Source organism: Hyperolius riggenbachi, chromosome 1 (assembly GCF_040937935.1).
Source record: "Hyperolius riggenbachi isolate aHypRig1 chromosome 1, aHypRig1.pri, whole genome shotgun sequence".
Classification (NCBI taxonomy): domain Eukaryota; kingdom Metazoa; phylum Chordata; class Amphibia; order Anura; family Hyperoliidae; genus Hyperolius; species Hyperolius riggenbachi.
Genome location: NC_090646.1, coordinates 523,682,818 through 523,704,503, shown reverse-complemented (window position 1 = coordinate 523,704,503; position 21,686 = coordinate 523,682,818). Strand labels below are relative to the sequence as shown.

General features: G+C 44.2%; 1 protein-coding gene across 3 annotated transcripts in view; it reads right to left on the bottom strand.

The window, feature by feature from the left end:
* RPH3A (rabphilin 3A) overlaps positions 1 to 21,686 on the bottom strand; it is a 521,629-nt gene that overhangs the window by 291,260 nt on the left and 208,683 nt on the right. The window lies entirely within an intron of this gene.

Genomic DNA, 21,686 nt, shown 5'->3' with positions numbered 1-21,686 from the left:
CAGCCACTTTGTCAGTGCAATGCCCTATTTGGCTTCCACCTAAGCTTCTGCCTCCCTCACTCAGTAGTATATTGATGCATTGCCTGCAAGTTTGGGACTCTAAAGTATTCTCATAAGCTGTTGTCTCCATACTTGCCACTCTTGCCAATCACTGATAATCCTCTATTCCATCCGGCTTACGTAGACCTGGCAGCATTTCGCTGGTGGGTCTCTAAAAATCTGCTAATAGTATATCATCTGATCAGTGATTCAAAAGTGGTCAGTTGGAATCATCTGAGAGATAAATATCAAATTTCTGGTTCAGAGTATTTTAGGTATTTGCAGTTGCGACACTGGATTAATTCCTCGCTGAAGAACATCTCAAATACTAGTGCATCTCTATCACTTTTTGAAAATGCCTGTCTTCAGGACACTAGGGGTACTGGGGCTTATAAGCAAATTGTACTCGGCCTTAATCACCCCTGCCCCTTCCTTCTCACATGGGTATGTCAAGAGGTGGGAAATTGATCTAAAAGGATCTCGCACCACAGAGGAATGGTTGCACGCTTGATATAGTCTCTTTCACCTTTCCATCAACCTGGACCTTGTGGAGCATCCTTGAAAGTAATGAGATGGTAGTGGGTTCCCTCCAGATTAGCTCGTATTGGAGGTGATGACAAATGTTTTAGAGTTTGCTAATCCAGAGGAGACCTGCTGCACACCTTTTGGTCATGCCCCCAGGGCCGGCCCGTCACTTTTTGCCGCCTGAAGCACATTTGGCAGAGCTGCTGCTGCCGCCGCCCCAGCCCCCCCCCCCCCCCCCCCCAGGGGCGGCCGCCGAGCCGGAGGGGTAGCGGGCAGGTCGGGGGTATTGTGCCTAGCGGTGGGGAGGGGGGGGTCGGACCTCCCCCTCCCTCGCCTGGGTCCCCCGATCTGCGCTCCCCTCCAGCCTGTAATTAGTAAGCTGCTGCCAGATCGTAAGAGGCACGGGCGGGGAGGACTCACCTTTTCCACGTTCCATCGTGCGCTCCATTGACGTCGCTTCCTGCATCGCCGTCCACTTACAATACAGTGGGCGGCGATGCAGGAAGTGACGTCAGTGGAGCGCTCGCTGGAACGCGGAAAAGGTGAGTCCTCCCCGCCCGTGCCTCTTACGATCTGGCAGCAGCTTACTAATTACAGGCTGGAGGGGAGCGCAGATCGGGGGACCCAGGCGAGGGAGGGGGGGGTCCGACCCACCTCCCCACCGCTAGGCCCAATACCCCCGACCTGCCTGCTACCCCTCCGGCTCGGCGGCCGGCCCCCCCGGGCGGGTGCCGCCCTTTGAAGTTTGCCGCCTGAGGCAAATGTTTCACCCCGCCTCATGAGCGGGCCGGCCCTGCATGCCCCTGGTTATCCCGCTTTTGGTCTAAGATTTATCGCCTGATACAAGCCGTTTTCCACACTCAGTTGCGCAAAGACCCCTGGTCTGCTTTACTACATTTTAAGACTGGTTCTCTTAGTAATTTATATTTGTTGCGGCTAAGCAAACAATTGCTAAAGCCTGGAAAAAACAGCTTGTACCATTTGAGGTTAAAAATAGGGTCTCTGGGTTCATGATTCAGGAGCAACTATCTAACTATTACTGGCAACAGATAGCCTGATAGGTCACTTAGTCGTCAGTGTTATGATTATGGCTCAAGGGAATTTTGGTTTGGTAAGGATCAGATCCTCTCTTTCCCCCCTTCCTTCTTCCCCTGTCTACTTCCACTCTTTTTTCTCCCCTCTTTCTTTGTTCTCCTTCTCTTTGTGGTTCTCTTTGCCCACCCGCTCTGCTTAGGGTGGAGTCTGAGGCTCTCTGGGCAAAGTCCTCGGGTTAGGAAATAGTGTTCGTCCTGGAACACTACACTTCCCTATTTGTATATGGTTGGGGTCATTCAGTCCCTTTTATTTGACAATTCATCATGCCTTCATTGCCGATTTTTTTTGCATTTGCACCTGTTTATTTGCTGTCAGTCATGATGTCTTGTTTCAACAAGTACTTTGTCCTGTAACGTATGCTGTTTATTTTCTTGAAAATTTTTCAATAAAACCGTTTGAAATAGAAAATTCTACTCTACAGAAATATGTATTATCTATTGTTGATTTGTAAAGTCTTTCTTGGACTATTTTCTTGTAAAATTATATAAAACTGAATATTGCAAAACATACATACAGACATACAGACACAGGCACAGACACAGACACAGAGACAGACACAGAGACAGACACACACTGATGAGCCACAATATAAAAAACACTTAAAGGACAACTGAAGTGAGAGGGGTATAGAGGCTACCATATTTATTACCTTTTAAGCAATACCAGTTGCCTGGCTAGCCTGCTGTTCCTTTGCCTTTACCCACGTTTACCCACAGACTTCGAACAAGCATGCAGCAGATCAGGTGTTTCTGACATTTGACAGATTTGATAAGAATAGCTGCATGCTTGTTTCTGGCATTATTCAGACACTACTGCATCCAAATACTGTAGATCAGTAGGGCTGCCAGGCAACTGGTATTAGTTAACAGGAAATAAATACGGTATGTCAGACTCCATAGTCTTTTTACTTCAGTTGTCCTTTAAGGTTGAAGTAAATACAACTGACCATCCCGCTCTAATGAAATGGAAAAAATAATAACACTTGTACAGCACTTTCCTTCTTTTAGACTCAAACTGCTTGGGAACTGTAGCCAGTGCTTTTGAAAATAAAGAAAGCCCTCATCATCCTCCATGAGGAGATAGACTACTTCAAATCCTCAGATCTGTCAGATTTTCACTGCCCACTGTAAGCGACAGGAACATAGGACAAAACTAATTTATAGTGCATTTTACTCTGATAGAAATGTACTTCTTCTAAGTTTGGGTTAACATGGATTTCAGATTCTGAAATGTTTCATGATAGTGGCCCTATAAGGGATTGGTTGCCATTATCTTGGCATACCACAGGTCACCTCCAGACAATCTGTGAAGTCCATGCCTCCACGTCAGAGCGGTTACTGCAGCACAAGGAGGGTTACTACAGATGTCTATAGAAACAATGAAAGCCTATGGGAATGTCTGTTCCCACTAGGCTGTTTGCATTATACATTCCTATGCTTTCTTCTGTTTTCTGTCACCTTCTGCCTTCCTCTGCCACTCTGATCCCCACTGCCACTCGGATCTACTGCTTGGGACAAGCACTGCTATACCAATAGGAGTCCCTGCAAAAGCATACTGCTGGGGCTAACCATTGGACTGAAACAGACCAATGGGGCTAACCCCATTGGCCCCCGAAACAATTGTCGGATTTAATTGTGGAAAAATTGCACAATAAAAGTGCGGATTTTTTAAACCACATACTTTTATGCTGGCAAACTGTTTTATTCAGAAATTTAAGAAATCTAAAATGCCCATCATTCACCTTTGTCCTGAAGCTCCATGTAAGATCTTGCCTCATGGGGTGTGGATGATGAATGGTGAGGGATCAGCCCACAAGTACACAGGAGGAGCTGGTTAATGATCTGAAGGTAGCTGGGACCCCAGTCACCAAGAACACGACTATGCCATAATGGAAACACTACGCCATAATGGAAATCTTGCAGCACCCAGAAAATCCCCCTGCTCAAGAAGGCACATGCAAAGGCAAGGCTTAAGTTTGCCAGTGAAATGTAATTGAGAGAAGGCCAGCGCTGTGGTCAGATGAAACCAAAATAGAGCTCTTTGGAATCAACTTAAAAAGCCATGTTTGGAGCGTGGAAGTAGAAACATTTTGCATTGCAGCAGTTTTTTTTCCAAGGTTATAGGACAACTGCAGGGCACTGCATTGAGGGGGCCAATGAACCTTAAAAGTTTTGGGTCAGGACCTAAATCGCTCAGGCAAAACACTGAAGGTGGGTCATGGAGCATGCATGTAATTGAGGTGCTGGCAAATTTGGGTGCATGGTAACGCCGAAAAATAGCTCACCCTGCTCCTGCAAAAGACCTGGTGGTGTTAATTACTAATTCACCATCCAGGCCACCGTGGACTTTATAGTAATTTGGGCGCTCAATTTGGTCATAGATGTCTAAAGTCTTCCAGCATGACAAATGGCCCAAACCATACGGCAAAGTTTCACTGTGATGTCCATATGCTCCTGGTCTCTCAGATCCGGAGATTGCCCCTTCAGGATTATTTGCTAAAAAGGGGGGGAAAGCCAAATAGCAAAGTGCAAACGGATATTTTATTGTTAACTACTTTAGGACCACAATGATTGTAATCTACGCCCTGTTTTGGTGGCTATCTGGCTGGCAGGGCGTAGATTTCAATCAACCGATGCCACGTGTTCTCGCCGCTTTTGCCGATCCCGACAATCTCAGCACTGTCTCCCCGCTGCAGCTCACTCACTCTGCCATCTCTATAATGGCAGAGCCCTGTGAGCGGGTCAGGAGCGGATTTCATTGGCTCCTGACCCTGTCTATCAACGTAAGCCGCTCCCATTGGCTTACATTGATAGGCAGGGTCAGGAGCAAACGAAAGCGGGCAGGCCCGGATTTCTGCAAAGGCCACAGAGGCCACGGCCTAGGGCGATAAAATCAGATAAGATCAGAAGGGCGGCATGACTTGGAGAGAGAAGAGGTCATATGTCAAAGTAAATCATCTCCTCTGTTCCCGCAGCGCAGCCAGCCAGCGCCCTGCTCTGCACTAATAGAGGAATTCCAGAGTTCCTCAATCCCTGCACCTCTTACTTCCTGATGTGTTATAACAATCAGGATCAATCATAACTGTCACCTGATGATCCAATTATTTATATGGATCGACATACAGTACAAGTGGATGTGAGAAATACCAGGGATTTACATTACAAAGAAGATAAAACTAAGTTCCGCTGAGTTCTAATGCAGGCATTCACAAACATTTCTGCTAGTTTCTTCGCCTTCTCTTTTAGAGCTGTGACACTGTCTGACCCCAGCAGTTGTAAATTACACTTTCTTATCTAGGCCTAATTTATTGCTTTCTTTTCTTCCTAGCCAGTAATCTGGTCTCTGCTTAAGTTAACTCTTTCCTGACTCATTTTCTGTCCTTCATCTCCGACCATCTATGAGAACTGCTGCAGCCTGGAATAAAAATGCTGTATGCTTCCCTTTCATTGCTAAACTGTCACTGTCACCTGAGCTGTTACTACCTCTATGCTAGTTTGTATGGTTTGGCATCCTTCTGCTTTCCTGTAGCAGTAGAGCATTGTACCATCTTAGCCATCAGCAAAAGCAGAGAGTTTTGAATCAGGATGATACCATTTATTGACTTAAAAGAAAAAGAGTAATCTTTCTGCTAATAAGCCTTCTTCAGACTTTGTTCCTGTATACTGTCTATATGTTAAAGCACACCGCCGTATGTACATTCAGCATTCAAAAGAGATACGTAGATTTTTCGGCAAATATAAATAAATGTCATTCAGATGCTTTAAAGTGCAGCTGAACTCTTGCACAGAACAGAAGGAAAACATGCAGAGACATGCACCATGTATGTATTTAGAGAGCCTTTCGAATTCTTCCACATCTGTGTCTAATCACAAATTTGATATCTTCCCTGTGTCACCTGGCTGCCACAGCATATAAGCTTATTTTAAAGCACAAGATGTTAATATATTTGCTTCCATGAAAGTAGGAATTAGACACACTGTCTATTTATTGCAGGATTTGTATCAGCTGTAACAAAGAAATATTTTTTCTTTAAAGGTTATGTTGTTGAGTATCTTTTAGAGCAGAGAGGAAGTTCTAAGTTCAGGTCCGCTCTAATTACAACCAAACATCCAAAGTGGGTCTTGACAGGATGTTTGCTACTTACCTGTTCTCTGTTTTGTTTGGGCTTTTCTCCATTGCACTGCCCTGCCACCTGCTTGTGGCTCCAACTGCAGTCAGCCGCACAGAGGACAAAGAAGCAGCGCATGCTCTGGCCACTTGCGCTCCCTGTAATTTCCTGCCCAGATGTGCACAGCAACCAAGGCCGGTACAGTGTTATGCATTCTTGACAAGTACCGATTATACATCACCGTAATTTCTCAAGTATGCATTCCCAGAACACTATCGGCTGCTGTGCACATTCGAGCAGGAGCGCAAATTTCCATCGTGAGAGGACAGAGCATCCACTGATTCTTTGTTCAATGAGGGGCACAGCAGCACAACTGAAATGAGCCCATTTAAACCAGTGATCGCTAGTCAGATAGTTGGACAGAATGTTTTTTGGTGGTGGTGGCGGGGGGGTTGGGGGGCGCTTGGTGACAGCAGGCCTAGGGCACTGGTAAGTACAAATCCGGCCCTGAAAGCGGCTCCTGACCAGCTCACGGGAACTGGTGGACCAGGTTCCCGACGTGGTGGTGAAGGCGATTGCGGCAGGTATGCTCAGTGATTCGTCGTTATCCGTCAGTAATCCGCAGTTTCTGGTACAAGCGGTCTCTAGTCCTTAAGGAGGCAGAGACTGCTGGTACTTAAGTGGTTAAATAAATACAAGAAGTATAAAATGAAGGAATAAAACACTCACATACAAGGTCCATCCAAATGGGGTTAAAAACATGCTAAATGCAACATAACCTCATGAAGGGAATATAGGTAAAGGTGCCAACCATCTCCTATGGTACCTCTGATTGGGTTTGTGATTGACCTGTACTGATGTTCACCATACAACAAGCTGGATTTTGGGATATTGTCTATACTTAGCTGCAGTCATGTAGTTACTATTTGCTGGCACCAATTTCTCTTCTATTTAGATTCATATTAATTGCTCATAATGAAATTGTAAAATGAAAAGAGTGCAGAAAATTGTGAAGATTAAAGCCACTTTTCACTGCAAAACTGATTTGGAAGGAAGAGCTGACTCACCCCTGAAAAGTACTACAAAATGACAGGAGCCAAGAAAACAAAAAAGTGTAGCCACTTATTTTGTTCTGCCTTAATCCTGCTACAAAATGATTACAAGTGAAATGTGAGCCCTTTTTAATAACGCCCATTACTTACATAATAGAATGCTTCCAATGAAAGAGCTCAAATTTGATATTTCTATTTGATGCATCACAGCTTGGGGGACGTTTTGGTTTATTGTCTAATATTAATACGACTTTTGCAGTTTAATAGTTCCCCTCCTGTTGCGGGAACATAAATAACAAGGCTACAGTTTTCACTGATGACATGTAGAACAAATTAAGTCTCATTTCCCAAGGAATGGGTCATTAATATCCGCTCATGTAGGTTTTTTTTTTACTATGTGCTTGTTCACACAATTGTAAATTTCCCTGGGAGAACGTTTGAAAATGAGAACTACAAAAACGTTAATCCAGCCATTTATCTTCCCACTTTTGCAGACTTAACAATATTGCCAGGCACAGTGCTTCTCTAATGCCAATTGACTCCTATTGTCCCTTCCACTGTACAGATACAAGGCTCCAAGGAAATAAACAACTCCATTAGGTGACATCAGCATAAACTAGCTGAAAAAAAAATAAAAAGGTTAACATTTATAAACTAGGTTATATGTAATCACCAGCAAGAATACCGAAGACACCAGTAAAAGAGGCAAGGTCTCCCATTTTCCATTTTTACTGAAAACACTAGAGGGTACGCTCTTTGTATGTACGATTCTTTGTATGATTCGATTACGATTCTATTTACGATCCGATTAAATCCGACATGTCCGATCGGAATTCGATTCGATTTGCCATTGTTTTAAAATGGCAAATCGAATTCAATCGAATTCCGATCGGACATGTCGGATTTAATCGGATCGTAAATAGAATCGTAATCGAATCGTATCGTGTAGATGTGGCTTAAGGCCTTGCCTAGCAAACCTGTGCCCAGAAACAACAAGACTAATTAGGAAGGTTAAATGTGTTGTGGATGGTACATACCAATAAACCTCAAAAGAGACAGTATTTATGAAAAACTGTAGAAATTTTATTGATAGAAAAAAATCATTAAAATAGCCTGAGATATATACCCAACCACCCACCCAGCAGCACACATCCCCAGCACCCCTGTAGACCAAAGCCCCACTCACTCACTCGAGCAGCATACACCAAGCATACAACAAATAGTCAAGGCCTTGATCAGACAGCACCACTAGACTGTAGGACAAAGATTGTCATCTCAGCAAGGGGGGTCTCCGCCCCAGTTTTATATGACCTGCACAGTTAGTGAATCCAGAAGAAAAGAACTTGGCTCATATGGTACACAGCTGTCCATAAAGGATCCAGGTGAAATAAGAGCTAAGCGGGCTGCGTCCTTGCATATAATGAGCTCCAATGGATGTATGTAAAGCATAGAGCAATTCACTGTTATTGCCTCAATGTCCCAAAGGGCTTATAGAAAGCATGCAGCTCAGTCAGCAACAGCAGGATAAGCAGACAAGCCTATAGCAAGGACAGTTTTAGTCCAGCAGAAACAAAAAGCACATGTATGCAAGCAGGGTAGCCATTCAAGCGAATGCCTCTGATGTAGCAAATGTAAATCCAGACATGGGTGCAGCAGCAGTAGCGATTATGTCAGCATCATCACATTGAGCAAAGATGATTTGTACGGAAGTGCTCACCCCAAGGCCCTCAGATGTCTGGTGAGGCTAATCCATGCATGGGTAAAGGCGGGATGGGGAGTCCTCATAAGAGATCCCAAATCCGGGGAGCGTGCTAGTGGTCAGGAGTGCTGTGTTCGCTGCCGCAGCAGGAGTGGTCAGGCATCCCAGCAGACACACGGTGACGCCACACGCAGCCTCGACATGTTTCACGAGCGTCTGCTCGTTTCCTCAGGAGGCGTGGCTCACCGTTCAACATCAACAGTGCCCTTTCATCTCATCATCCATCCAATCATGGTGCAGGTGGCAAGCCCCGCCCACCAGCCCCATCGCTGGCCAACGGACGCACGCGCCCCCACCCCACACACTCCAACCCCGCCCACACCAATCCGGCAGGCCAGGGAAGAGAGAGGGGAGGCGCGCGCAGCCGCCAATGACGTCCGCACAACCCCGCAGCTCCCAGGCGACCAGAACGCCACGAAAGAGAGCGGAGAAGGCGGACATCAGAACCAAGCGAGGGGGCGGGCCGGACGGGGGTCACCACAAGCACCAACACGGTACCTAATTGTATTCCTATACAAAAATGAATTATATCTATCAATTTAACTATACCCTTCATTAAACTAGGCTATAACACTAGATCCAATGAATAAAATCTGACCTGCACCAACAGAGGCAGGACCCCATTATAAACATGCTTGTCATAGATAAATACTTATCAAAGCCTACTCGGCTGCAATCATAGGCATGGGGCAGCAGGAGGCACCGAGGCCGACGCGGAAACAAGAAAGACACCCTAAGCACACAGGAGAACAGAAAATAAAAAATCTATAGAAAAAATAATGATAAAAACGGAAAAAAATATAAAAAAAAAATATATATATATATATATATATATATATATATATATATATATATATATATATATCAAACCGGCAAAAAGGCAGCAAAACCCTCCATCTCATTCAGGCCTGGAGGGGAGGTAGCTTTCAGAGTGAAGATCCAACGACATTCCTTCTGAAGTAGCAATCTATCTGGGTTCCCACCCCTAATTGATGCATGAATGCGGTCTAGACCAATGAATCTAAGTCCACTGGGATCACCATTGTGGTGCTGTCGGAAGTGGACCCCGACCGGGGCAGTGGAGCTCACACTTCTGATGCTCTTAACATGTTCAGAGACACGTTCTCTGAGCTCACGAGTTGTTTTGCCAACATAAAATGCCCCACAGGGGCACGTGAGCAGATAGACAACAAACTTCGTTGCACAATTGACATAGTGTGAAAGACTCCACTGCCTCCCGTCGGGGAGCAAGACAGACCGGAGCAGTGCTTTTCAGCGCTGCTAGCTTTGGGCGCAGCCAGCGCCGCCATAGACTGTAATGGGAATCAGTCTATAGCGGCGCTCAGTGAGGAAGGTCGGCTCCGTCAGAAGACGGAGCCGAAGTTGTTTAAAAAACACAATAATTCGGCCTCCAGCAATCGCTGGAAGCCGAATTATTTCATTCCCCCACTATCCATGTCGGCCTGGAGGGGGAATAGTAATTAAAACGCCCCGGACTTGTGCAGAAGCAGGACCAGCCATTTAACAGCTGGATCCTGCGCCCAAGTCTACCAGCGCCGTATTCAAATGTACGCAGACAGACGCACCCACAAGCATAAACCTGCAATATGTACACCCACCACAGGTGTAAGTCCCCGAGACTCGACAATGTGGTCTAGGGGTACCTAGTCCCTCAAAGTGACCCCTAACTAGGGTGTCTCTCAAAGAGGGCGCTCTCCTAAATGTAATGTTGGGTCTTGGTGGAACAAACAAAGACAACCGCGAATCATTAACCAAAATGTACCAGTATTTGTCCAAAATGTGTTTGATCTCACCATGTTCCACACAGTATCGGGTACAAAATCTCGTCTGACGCATGGAGGGGGTAGTCACTCTATTGGGATTCAACAGTTTACCGCGATCGCTGTTAAGGGCTCTGCCGTAAGCCTTTATTAGTATGGAATCCTCATATCCCCGCACCTGGAAACGAGTGCGCAATTCGTTTGCTTCATATATAAAGGATTCTTGAGTACTGCAGTTACGACGGACTCTCAAATATTGGCCCGTAGGGATACCTCTGATTGTATGCTGTGGATGACAGCTATCTGCCTGTAACAATGCATTAGTGGAGGTGTCTTTCCTATACAGACGGGTACTTATTTGGCCTGAAGTGTCACACATCACTTGAAGATCCAGAAACGGGATCATACAATGATGGTAATTCATGGTGAATTTCAAATTCCGGCAGTTAGTATTTATCTGCCCAACAAATTCAGTCAGCTCTGTGATGGTGCCAGTCCACAGCATGAAGATGTCATCGATGTACCTGTGCCAGACCAGAATCCGGCACAGGTACACATAGAGACCATCATCTGCAAACAACTCGCGTTCCCACTCACCCAGGTACAGGTTAGCGTAAGATGGGGCACAAGTCGTCCCCATCGCCGCACCCTGCACCTGGAGGTAGTGGTCGCCATCAAATACAAAAATGTTATTGGTCAGCAAAAACTGTAAAAGTGTCAACAAAAACCTGTTGTGTACAGCAAATTCCAGGCCTAACTCGCTCAAAAAAGTGCCTACCGCTGAAAGACCTAATGCATGTGGGATGCTTGAATATAATGCCTCGACATCGAGGGTGACAAGCCAGGTGCCAGGAGGAACACACAGGCCATCAATCATCCTTAAAAAATGGGAGGTGTCCCTAACATAAGAGGGTAGGGCCTGCACATGGGGCTGTAGATGCTTATCAATATATACACTAATTTTCTCAGTAAGAGAACCGCACCCCGAGACTATTGGACGTCCCGGTGGTGCGACCAACCTCTTATGCACCTTAGGAAGCGCATAGAAGGTTGGTGTTACTGGGTGCAATACCTTCATGAAATCATAGACTTCGCCAGATATGACATTGTTCTGCAATGCCTCATCCAGTATGGCGTATAGTTCCCCCCGGCATCGTGTCACCCTCGACGCCGGGACCCGTCTGTAACAATTGTGTTGTGACAAAATCTGCATACACATATCCCTATAGGCCAATTTAGACATGACCACAACATTGCCGCCTTTATCCGACGGTTTAATGATCCAGTTGTCCTGTTTTTTCAAATCCTCAATAGCCTGAAACTCCTCCACCGTCAGATTCATAGAACGTGTGTGTGTTCGTAATTGCATAAATTCCCTCTCTACAGATGCCACAAAGGTCTGTAGATTGGAATTGAGAGAAAGGGGAGGATACCTGCGGGATCTACCGCAGAAGTGGCCAACATCCACATGTGGCACAGGGGAGGGGGGGCGAGCAGCACTTAGGGGAGCCCCGACCTCCGCATGGGGGGCACATGTACCCCCCTCCCCACCATCGCCCCCCCCCCCCCGGCAGCTCAAAACCAGATTCTTCATACAGATCACATAGATCACGTAATGCCTGATGATCCGCATCGGATATGGGGCCAGGGACCGACACCGGCCCACACCTAGATCGACCCGCATCCGACTGTGCATGCAACGACTAACAGGATCTTTCTACCAAAAAGGTGTAAATCTTTAATTATTTCAAATGTGTCCATACTGTGGGTGGGGCAAAACCCCAAGCCACGTGCTAGGACACTTATCATGATTTCGGGAATTAATTCTCCTGTAAGATTTATTACCTGCAAATCAGATGAACAGGGATCATCAGAAAAGGTCTCGGCCCCGGGCCCCAATTGCATCACTCTAAAAAACTGCCAGAGGAGGACGACGGCGCAGAGGCCTGGGCCCCCCGTTCGCCATCCACCCGCCCCTCCCCAGCGCCCATCATATGGGACTCGTCTGCGCATGGTGTATCTGTTGCCGCCTTTTTCCTAGTATTATTGCGTTTAGTAGTTTTATCTTTTACGATCCGATTAAATCCGACATGTCCGATCGGAATTCGATTCGATTTGCCATTGTTTTAAAATGGCAAATCGAATTCAATCGAATTCCGATCGGACATGTCGGATTTAATCGGATCGTAAATAGAATCGTAATCGAATCGTATCGTGTAGATGTGGCTTAAGGCCTTGCCTAGCAAACCTGTGCCCAGAAACCACCCTGATCCAACCCATCATCAATCCACATGGGCAACTGCATTAAACTAAACTTCTAGGTTGGTACTTGTCCATGAAAAGAGGTCCTCATTCCAAGTATTCACCTTTTTGTTTCCATTCACCACACTTACATCCCTATACTAAGTAGTCAAAAAAATAAAAACTCCCCCAGCATTAGGCAACCTAGGCACAAATGGAAGTCATGTACTGATTTCCAGCAACTGATCCATAGTATTTCTTGTCAAAGGTTAGACCAGGATATATGTGGCTGATATTTAAATGTTTTATTCAGACGCTTTAACATTTTCCAGCCTGCATTATAAGTTATGGCAAGTAAGGCTAATAAAATGGCAGAAACCTTTTACTATAAAATATGCTTATACTACATTTACCAAGTAATCACCATCAAAGATTGCAGTATGCCAGCTTTGGGTGTTGTAGGTTTAATTCCTTATCTCAGCAATGTACAATGTCTGCATTCACATTTTAGTGCAATGTCAGTGTAATTCAAGTCGGTTTAGCTTGCAGACATATCAATACAAGTCTCTATATATCACACACTACAACTGTAGTTAAACAGTCTGCTGTAAACATATCCACAGCCAACAACAATATAAAGAATGTCGTACAGGGCATGTCTAACCACAGAAACCAAATAAGCTTCATTTTTTGCAAGCTTAAATACTTGCATCCAGGACAAAGAAGACCAAAGAAAAAGAAAAAGAAGAAGAAGACGAAAAAGAGGAGGAGAAGGGAATGTTGTGTCTTTTTTTCCAAAATATTTATTCATACTGAATGTATAGTTTATATAGCATAGAGTATGTGCAATATTTTAATGCAGATGGCCAAAAGACATTTCTGTGTATGACAGTGATGCATAGCAGGGTTATAATAGAGTCACTGGTGCATGGTATGAAGCTTGAGCAATTAAAATGTCTCATGTTGGATACAGAATGGACATTCATCTTTAGTATATATTGTAAAGTAAGTGATGCACTGACAGAGAAGCCCTGACCTAGCAATCAATCAACTATCCGGACTTCATCTCTTGTAAATTGCATTGTCAGTTCCAGAAGGCATGATTTCATGGAGTCTGAAGACTTCTCTTTGTTAAAATTAAAAACAATACAGACTTAAACTTTTTTTTTATATACAGGAGACCAATTTACAATAAATATTTTCTATCAAAATGTTATTACAATATTTAAAGGATACCAGAGCCAAAAACAAACAAACATGGAAGTGGGGGGGGGGGGGGACCAGGCAAATACCGTCACCTGTGCTGATGCCTACCGCTCCCCCATTCTCCTCTCTGCCCCCTGCATTGTACCTGAAAGAACCCCCGGATCTTCTAAGTCGCCGGAGTCAGGGTGACTGGCTGGGCTGCCTGTGGCAGGGAGTGCACTGCACATGTGTATGACATCACTATGCCAGGAGCATGTTGGCGGGTCGTATCAGCGGGTGTTCGTAAGTCGGGATTCCCTGCCTTTGTTGTATAAGACGCAGGGACTTTTTCTCCCCAATTTTGGGAGAGAAAAAGTGCGTCTTATACGGCAGCAAATATGGTAGGTTTTACAGCAAGATTCGATGGACTGAGTTATTTGCAGTGTAACTGAAAACCTTTGAAATCAGAGCCTTCGGTCAAACTGCCCCTAGCCTTTGGAGTGCCTAGCCACTCCAAATCAAGAAAGCTCCTACCCTGGAGATATTTAAATCAAAATTGAAAATCCACCTGTATAGTCTGGCATTTATGATTATATAACTTTTACCCCTGTAACACATCACAAACCACAGTTATGTACTGATCTAAATCAAGACTGGGTGCTTTGGGTCTAGAAAAGTGCTTTTGTTGCCATAGTGTCTCATAAATATGCTAAACTAATATAACCATAAAAATTGCTGATAAATCATTAGGGTGACATTTTGGGGAAGCAGTCTCGTTACTGTAGTGTAACTTGTGTGTACTGTTTACGATGCCTTTCTGCAAAGTATAGACCGCAAAATGGTAGCCCCATGCAGCACAACAGATATTGGGAAGAGATAAAAGTAGAAGAGTTATTTTCTGTTATTTTTATTACATTAATGTTTGCTTTAAATGTTTAACAAAATGTCATTACAGATACACATCCATCCATTTAGAGTGAATATATGGATAAAATTACATTACTCAACACTCATCCTGGCAGCAGCCATGCTTACTATTCATGTAAGGCAGAGAGATCAAAACTGAACTGAGTGTAATACTTTTTTTTTATCATTTTTACTTCAAATATCCATTTTCAACAGAGGAGAAATGTACAGAGCTTCCAAAAAGGTTGCTTTGTTTTAAGAGCATTGTGGTTAAACTGTTGAAAATTTAGGACCAATCGCCAAAAATCAAAGTATTGACTCAACACTGGGGTTATCCAAGAGGATTAGTCAACAGAATATCAGGCAGCCAGTATAGTCAGGTGAACCTGGACAGAGCACACACCTCTATCTTTCTCTCCAGTTGCATACCCAAGAGGATATCCAAGAGCACACAAGGCCATAAACTTATTTCTCAAATGGAAAACATATGACACAGCAAGGTGGTATTGAAGTGTTTCAATCTAGACTTGGGAGGATGACAGGTTTAGCAAATATGCTATAGTTTATTTACCATTTGTTGACCCTTTTTCAACTCACTTTTTCTCCTAAGTTTTCTCTTAGGACATAATTTATCTTCTGTTTAAAATTACTTTTCATTACTATGCAATTGAAAAAGCACTAAAAAGTAGGTGAAAAAAAATAACCATCAAAACGATTCAGTATTGTCTCACTTGCTGGTGATTAGGAGAAAACTTAGGAGAAAAGGGAATTGAAGGGCTCTGGGCTTTTACTGAATGCTAAACTCAAAAAGGTCTTTCCTGTTTAATCAACTTGGTTGACTACCAATGTCTATATATGAGGTCATCTTCTAACCAAGCAGATGGTAATCATGGCAGAAGTGTTACTGGCAGTCTTCCAACTAGCAATCAGCCAGTTCTCATCCTTATCCACTGACTGCATTAGATTCTTTCATTTCTGTCAGCCAAAATTTACGTATGACTGGAATAAATAAGAGATATTTTCTTAAAATTTTTACAGCTTCTTAACAGACAGCTGCAGATGCAAAAATACAAAAACAATCTATTTTTAGTGCTTCTGAAAAAAAAATGTTGCTAAAGTTCTATGTAAACTGAACTGTGCATCAGGAATGTTTACCAGAAATGTCAATGTTATATGGAATAACCCCAATAGATGCTTTCATTGTGATAGTGTAAGTCTGATTACTGATAGCAAAGGGAAATAGACAAACTAGGTCATCTTGGTGCCCAATCTTTTGTTTCGATGTGGACTCTTCATTCTAATAGTGGATATTAAGAATTTACAAAGTCAAGGTTGGTGGAGGCTTGTTTGAAGCTGAATACTTAGCGGAAGGACGCAGGAAGACGGATCCAGCGACATCCACCGACGGCGAGCGTTCCCCGATCAGTCTACCTGCCAGCGGGTACACGCGGCGTTACAAGCTGGGCACATGAACAGGAAGTCAAGTACTTTATGCAGCGTCGTCAGGGATCTGAAAGATCAGATTCCCTGTGGCGGAGGTTATTGCCGTATGTCGCTAAATTTAATTTGCACGATCACACGCCTGTACCCATGTTGCAAGATAGCAGAAACAATTGCTCGGAGCTGACAAAAATAAAAATCACTGGTCTTCGGAAAAATCGGCAGGAAAATCGCATAGTGGGTACGGGCCTTTAGACTCCCAGTAAGTGGTAGGTCAGATTAGCGTTGGTTTTAAATTACATTACATGAAGTTATGTTGAGCTAACAATAGCTTAATCACTTTAGGATCCTTGTTACGCATATCTACGTCCCTTTAAACTACACGTGCGGATAAGGGTGGTAGATATGCGTACTGCAGCCTTACCGTCGCGTTCACGATCCCCGCGCTGTTTACTGTCGATCCACCGTCGCAGCCCCCTCCATCTGTGATCAAGATGTGAGAATCTTGATTCTCAATCCCGATCACCTTTCCCGTGTCTTCGGAGAGCTTGTGTCGCATAAGCTCTCAGACCCGACACTTCCGTGTTCTATTAATAGAAACACGGTCTCAGTAGCACCATCTTGTGGCCAAAAAGTAAAATACACCTATTTATGCCACTATACTGTTTTACATAGAAAGTTTATTATTATTATTTTTATTTTATTACTTTTAACCCCTTCCATCCCTGCCCCACAGTTACAGAAATAAAACACTTGTTAAAAAATGTTTTTAAAAATTTACATTTAATTTTTTTTACATAAATAGTTAACTTAGGAACTTTTCTAACACAGATGTCATGAGAGTATATCGCTGTTTATTTTTTCAAAAAAAGTTCTTGTAATAAGTGAAAAAGTATTACAAATCCCTAAATGGAAAAATGCTCCTTTATTTCCAGATAAAATATTATCACCATACATTGTACTAGGGACACAATTTAAACCTTGTACAAATGGGCAAATAAAATGTGTGGGTTTTATATACCAAAGCACATCTTATTTTAAAACTATAATGGCTGAAAACTGAGAAATAATCTTTTTTTCTTTTTTCCCCTATTATTCCCTTTACAATACATATAAAATAAAATAATTCAGAGCAAAAAACTACCACCCAAAGAAAGCATAATTTGTGGCGAAAAAAACAATATATAGATCATTTCAGTATGATAAGTAACAATAAAGTTATCGCTGAATGAATGGGAGGAGCTCTGAAATGTGAAAGTTGTTTTGGTTTTTAAAGAAAATTGCATCCTGTTTTTTTATCATCCTACATGTTCCAAAAGCTATTCTAATGTGTTCTGGCTAACTGCAGCACTTTCTACTATGACAGTCTCTGTAATAAATCAATGTATCTTTCCCCTGTCAGACTTGTCGGCCTGTGTCTGGAAGGCTGCCAAATTCTTCAGTGTTGTGGTTCTGCTATGAACTCACCCTTTCTGGCCCCTCTATGCACACTGCCTGTGTGTTATTTAGATTAGAGCAGCTTCTCTCTTCTCTCTTATCTTTTACAAGCTGGATAAATCGTCCTCTGAGCTGGCTGGGCTTTCACATACTGAGGAATTACAAACAAGGGCAAAGCTGTTTGCAGGAAGAAAAGAGCAGCCTGAAACTTCAGTGCATGGGGGAAAGAAACACACAAATGATCTCTTGAGATTCAAAAGGAATGCTGTATACAGCCTGCTTATGTATGGATGTATTTTCTATGTGTGGACATACTGTACATCAACCTACTTCCTGTTTTGGTGGCCATTTTGTTTGTTTACAAACAAACTTTTTAAAACTGTTTTTAACCACTTTTAATGCGGCGAGGAGCGGCGAAATTGTGACAGAGGGTAATAGGAGATGTCCCCTAACGCACTGGTATGTTTACTTTTGAGCGATTTTAACAATACAGATTCTCTTTAAGGGGAAAAAACTGTGATCCCGAAGTGGCTAAAAATAGTTAAAACAATAGTGTTTAGGATTAGTGTTTAGTAATTTAAAGAGATAAGATCAGAGTTAGCCTTGGGTGACTTTCGTCTTTGATCAAGGAAAGGATTACAGTTAGATATAAGATTTGGTTTTGTGATGCTGTAATAGCAGCTACAGAGATGTTGAAAGGAATCCAATGTAAGAGATAGATGGAGGCTGACATATTTATTTATTTTTAAACAATGCACATTGCCTAGTTATCCTACTGATCCACAGCCTCGGCTTCATTCACAATGGAAGCTGCATTGCAATACCCGTAAAAAACAGTAACGCAGCAAAACCAAAAAAGTCTCACCACAAGTTGAGTGACCTCTAGGTTGCATTGAGGGAAGTATACAGTCAATGAAAAGTAGATTTCACTGCCTCTGTTAATGCACGCATTATGCAGTACCGCATTGTAGCCTGTTGGACCACATGAACGGTGAACGCTGCATAAACTTACTATTGAAGTGCAACTCTCTGCATTAAAATGTCCGAAAAAAGTCACACTAAAATGCCCCGCTGTGAACGTAGCCTAAAGTTGGCCATGCGTCACTCGATGTATGGTGAGATTGACCATTAGGCCCTGTTCACACTTGCGTTTTGGCATGCAAATGGACCCGGATCTTATCAGGACCTGATCCGGATTGGAACCGTACGGTTCCGATCCGGACCGTTTGCATCAGGCATGCATCCGGATCCGTGGGGTTTAAAAAACAAAAAAAATAACAAAATTACCTTGGGGTCTGCAGAAGGTGCACCTGGTGCACCTGTAGAATCAGGTCCTCCGCTGTAGGCCTCACCTCCACCTCCGACATACTGCCAAACAGCTCCAGCACGCTCCAGCACGGTTAGTCACTGCTGCTCCACTGCTGCCCATGTGTCCCCATCCGAAATGGCCGCTAGAATCCGCATAGGAAGTGGGGTAGAACGTCAGGTGTTTGTATCCTGTGTGTTCTGTGCTTTCCGTTCCCCATAGGTTTCCATATCCGGATGGTGCAGTCAGGATCCGGTCCGGGTGCGTGGGCCGGATGATCCGGACCCAAAAATTGCGCATGTTGGAAAAGCCTCCGGAATCCGGATCCGATTCGGCTCCGGAGTGTACGCGTGTGAACGTCCGCATAGACTTTGCATTGCTATGCGGAGTGTACGTTCCGTCTGTACAGTATACGGTCCGGATCCGATCAGGCGGATCCGGACAGGGAACGCTAATGTGAACCAGGCCTTAGATAGATAGATAGATGTGATCTGATCAGAAAGGGATCTATTGCCTTTCCACACACTCTACAGTAATTTACAAGAAATGTAATCATGTCCTGCCACCGCCTGCCAGGTCTCCTACAAGTGTGAAGGGCACCTCCCACGCCCTTGCTCAGTGTTTTAAAATCTCACCTGTCCCCCAGCAGAACTCCTACCCCATTACATTGTTTGGTATCACTGAGGACATCACACTTGTGCCAGTGTCACATGGTACCGGTGCTTGCAGTGAAGGGGGAACACTTGAGTGCTGTGCACCTGATTGAGCCCCTGCTACCGAGATTTTCCAGCACCTGTGACATATCCTTTTGACCAAAAAATCCCATCAGGTGGCCAAGTTGCGGCACCAATTCTCTTCCAATTTGAGAAAATTATTGATTCAGAAGGTCAATTGGGCTGCAATACAGAGATATATGGGCAACTTAATTTCAACAGCAACCGGTCTGAGTGTATTAACCTCCTTAGCGGTAACCCCGTGCTGGACACGGGGTAAGCCGCCGGAGGGTGCCGCTTAGGCCCTGCTGGGCCGATTTTCATAATTTTATTTTTGCTGGATGCAGCTAGCACTTTGCTAGCTGCGCCAGCACTCTGATCGCCGCCGGCCCCCGCCCGATCGCCGCTATCTGATGCGGCGCGCCCCCCCCCCAGACCCCGTGCGCTGCCTGGCCAATCAGTGCCAGGCAGCGCCGAGGGGTTCTTCGGGACTCCCAATGACGTCCCTACGTCGCTGACGTCATCCCGCCCCGTCGCCATGGCGACGGGGGAAGCACTCCAGGAAATCCCGTTCTTTGAACGGGATTTCCTGATCGCCTATCGCCGGAGGCGATCGGCGGGCTGGGGGGATGCCGCTGAGCAGCGGCTATCATGTAGCGAGCCCTAGGCTCGCTACATGATTTAAAAAAAAAAAAAACTGCTGCGCTGCCCCCTGGGGGAATTTTTCATACCGCCAGGGGGGTTAAGTAATAAAGATGCTAATCCTGCATTCAAAACTTGCAAAACTGTTTCTGCTGTTATGGTTTATCACATACTTTAGGAGCACTGGCCCTAATGCCAAAGAGTTGAATGCTGGGAGATCTTTTTATCTATAATATATTCCTCCTCTTCCATTTATTTCCATGGCTAGCTGCTTATCAGAAACACCCTCTGAATACTTGTGTTTACAAGCAAGGCTGAGGTGACTCAATAGTTGGATGTGTAAATAAAAAAGACAGTGCAGTTGTTAGTATACACCTCAGTGGGAGTGTCTGAAGACTCTGGTAAGAGGGCAGCTAATGAATACACAATGAGCAAGATAAGGGAAGGGGGAAAACAAGAGTCAGGGAGGATAGGATGTCAGCATTAGCTTGGCAAGATGGCCACTGCCTAGAATAGGCAGTGGCCAATTTCTATAAAATTCACAGTAATCATTACGTGGATAGCACAATACATCTGTTATGTAAGTAGAAGTAGTATTTATCTACTTATATATGTTTTTTTTTATTTCTAGATTAGCATGGGTGTCGCTTGTTCTTTAAAGGACATCCGAGCTGAAAGGGAAGACTTAAGCTTTATTTACCTGGGGCTTCTTGCGGCCCCTAGCAGTCTATATGGTCCCTTATTGCAGTTCCACTGCCCTCCAGTATGCCGCTAGCTCCACCGAAAGAAACCCAAGAACAGAAGGTTTTTGTGCATGCACAGGCAAGTCCACATGCCCCCATCAATCGTGCTCCAAAGGCCGGGAGCATTCTGCGCTTGCATTTCACACGCCCGAGCCCGGGACCACAGCTGTGGTTAGTGATCTTTGAAAGGGGCCATCGGTGCACCTGAGGGCAGCGATATTGCAGTGAGGGACCCCATAGACTGCTAGGAGCTGGAAGAAGCCCCAGGTAAGTAAAGCTCAACTCTTACCTTTCAGCTCAGTTGTCCTTTAATACTTGTTTAATAGATGTTTATGACAAAAATCTGACAAGATTAGCTGTACGCTACTGTGATTCAGTCACTACTGACCAGAAATATCAGCAGAACTGCCGGGACACTGGTATTATTTAAAAGGAAATAAGTATGGCAGCCTCCATGTCTCTCACCTCAGGTTGTTTTTCAGGAGAACCTGAAAAGTGGGGAATATGGTGGTGTCCATACTGCTGTCACATTAAAAAAAAGTGTCATTTACCCGTCTGTTATGCAGATTTTTTGGCTTCAGTTTATACTGATTTGCACACCTACAACAAACATGTAGCTAGCATGAGTACCTGCACACTGACTTATTCAATGTGAACACAGAGGGAGATCAGCACAATACAGCTTGGGAAAACTGAAATTGCTTCAATGACACC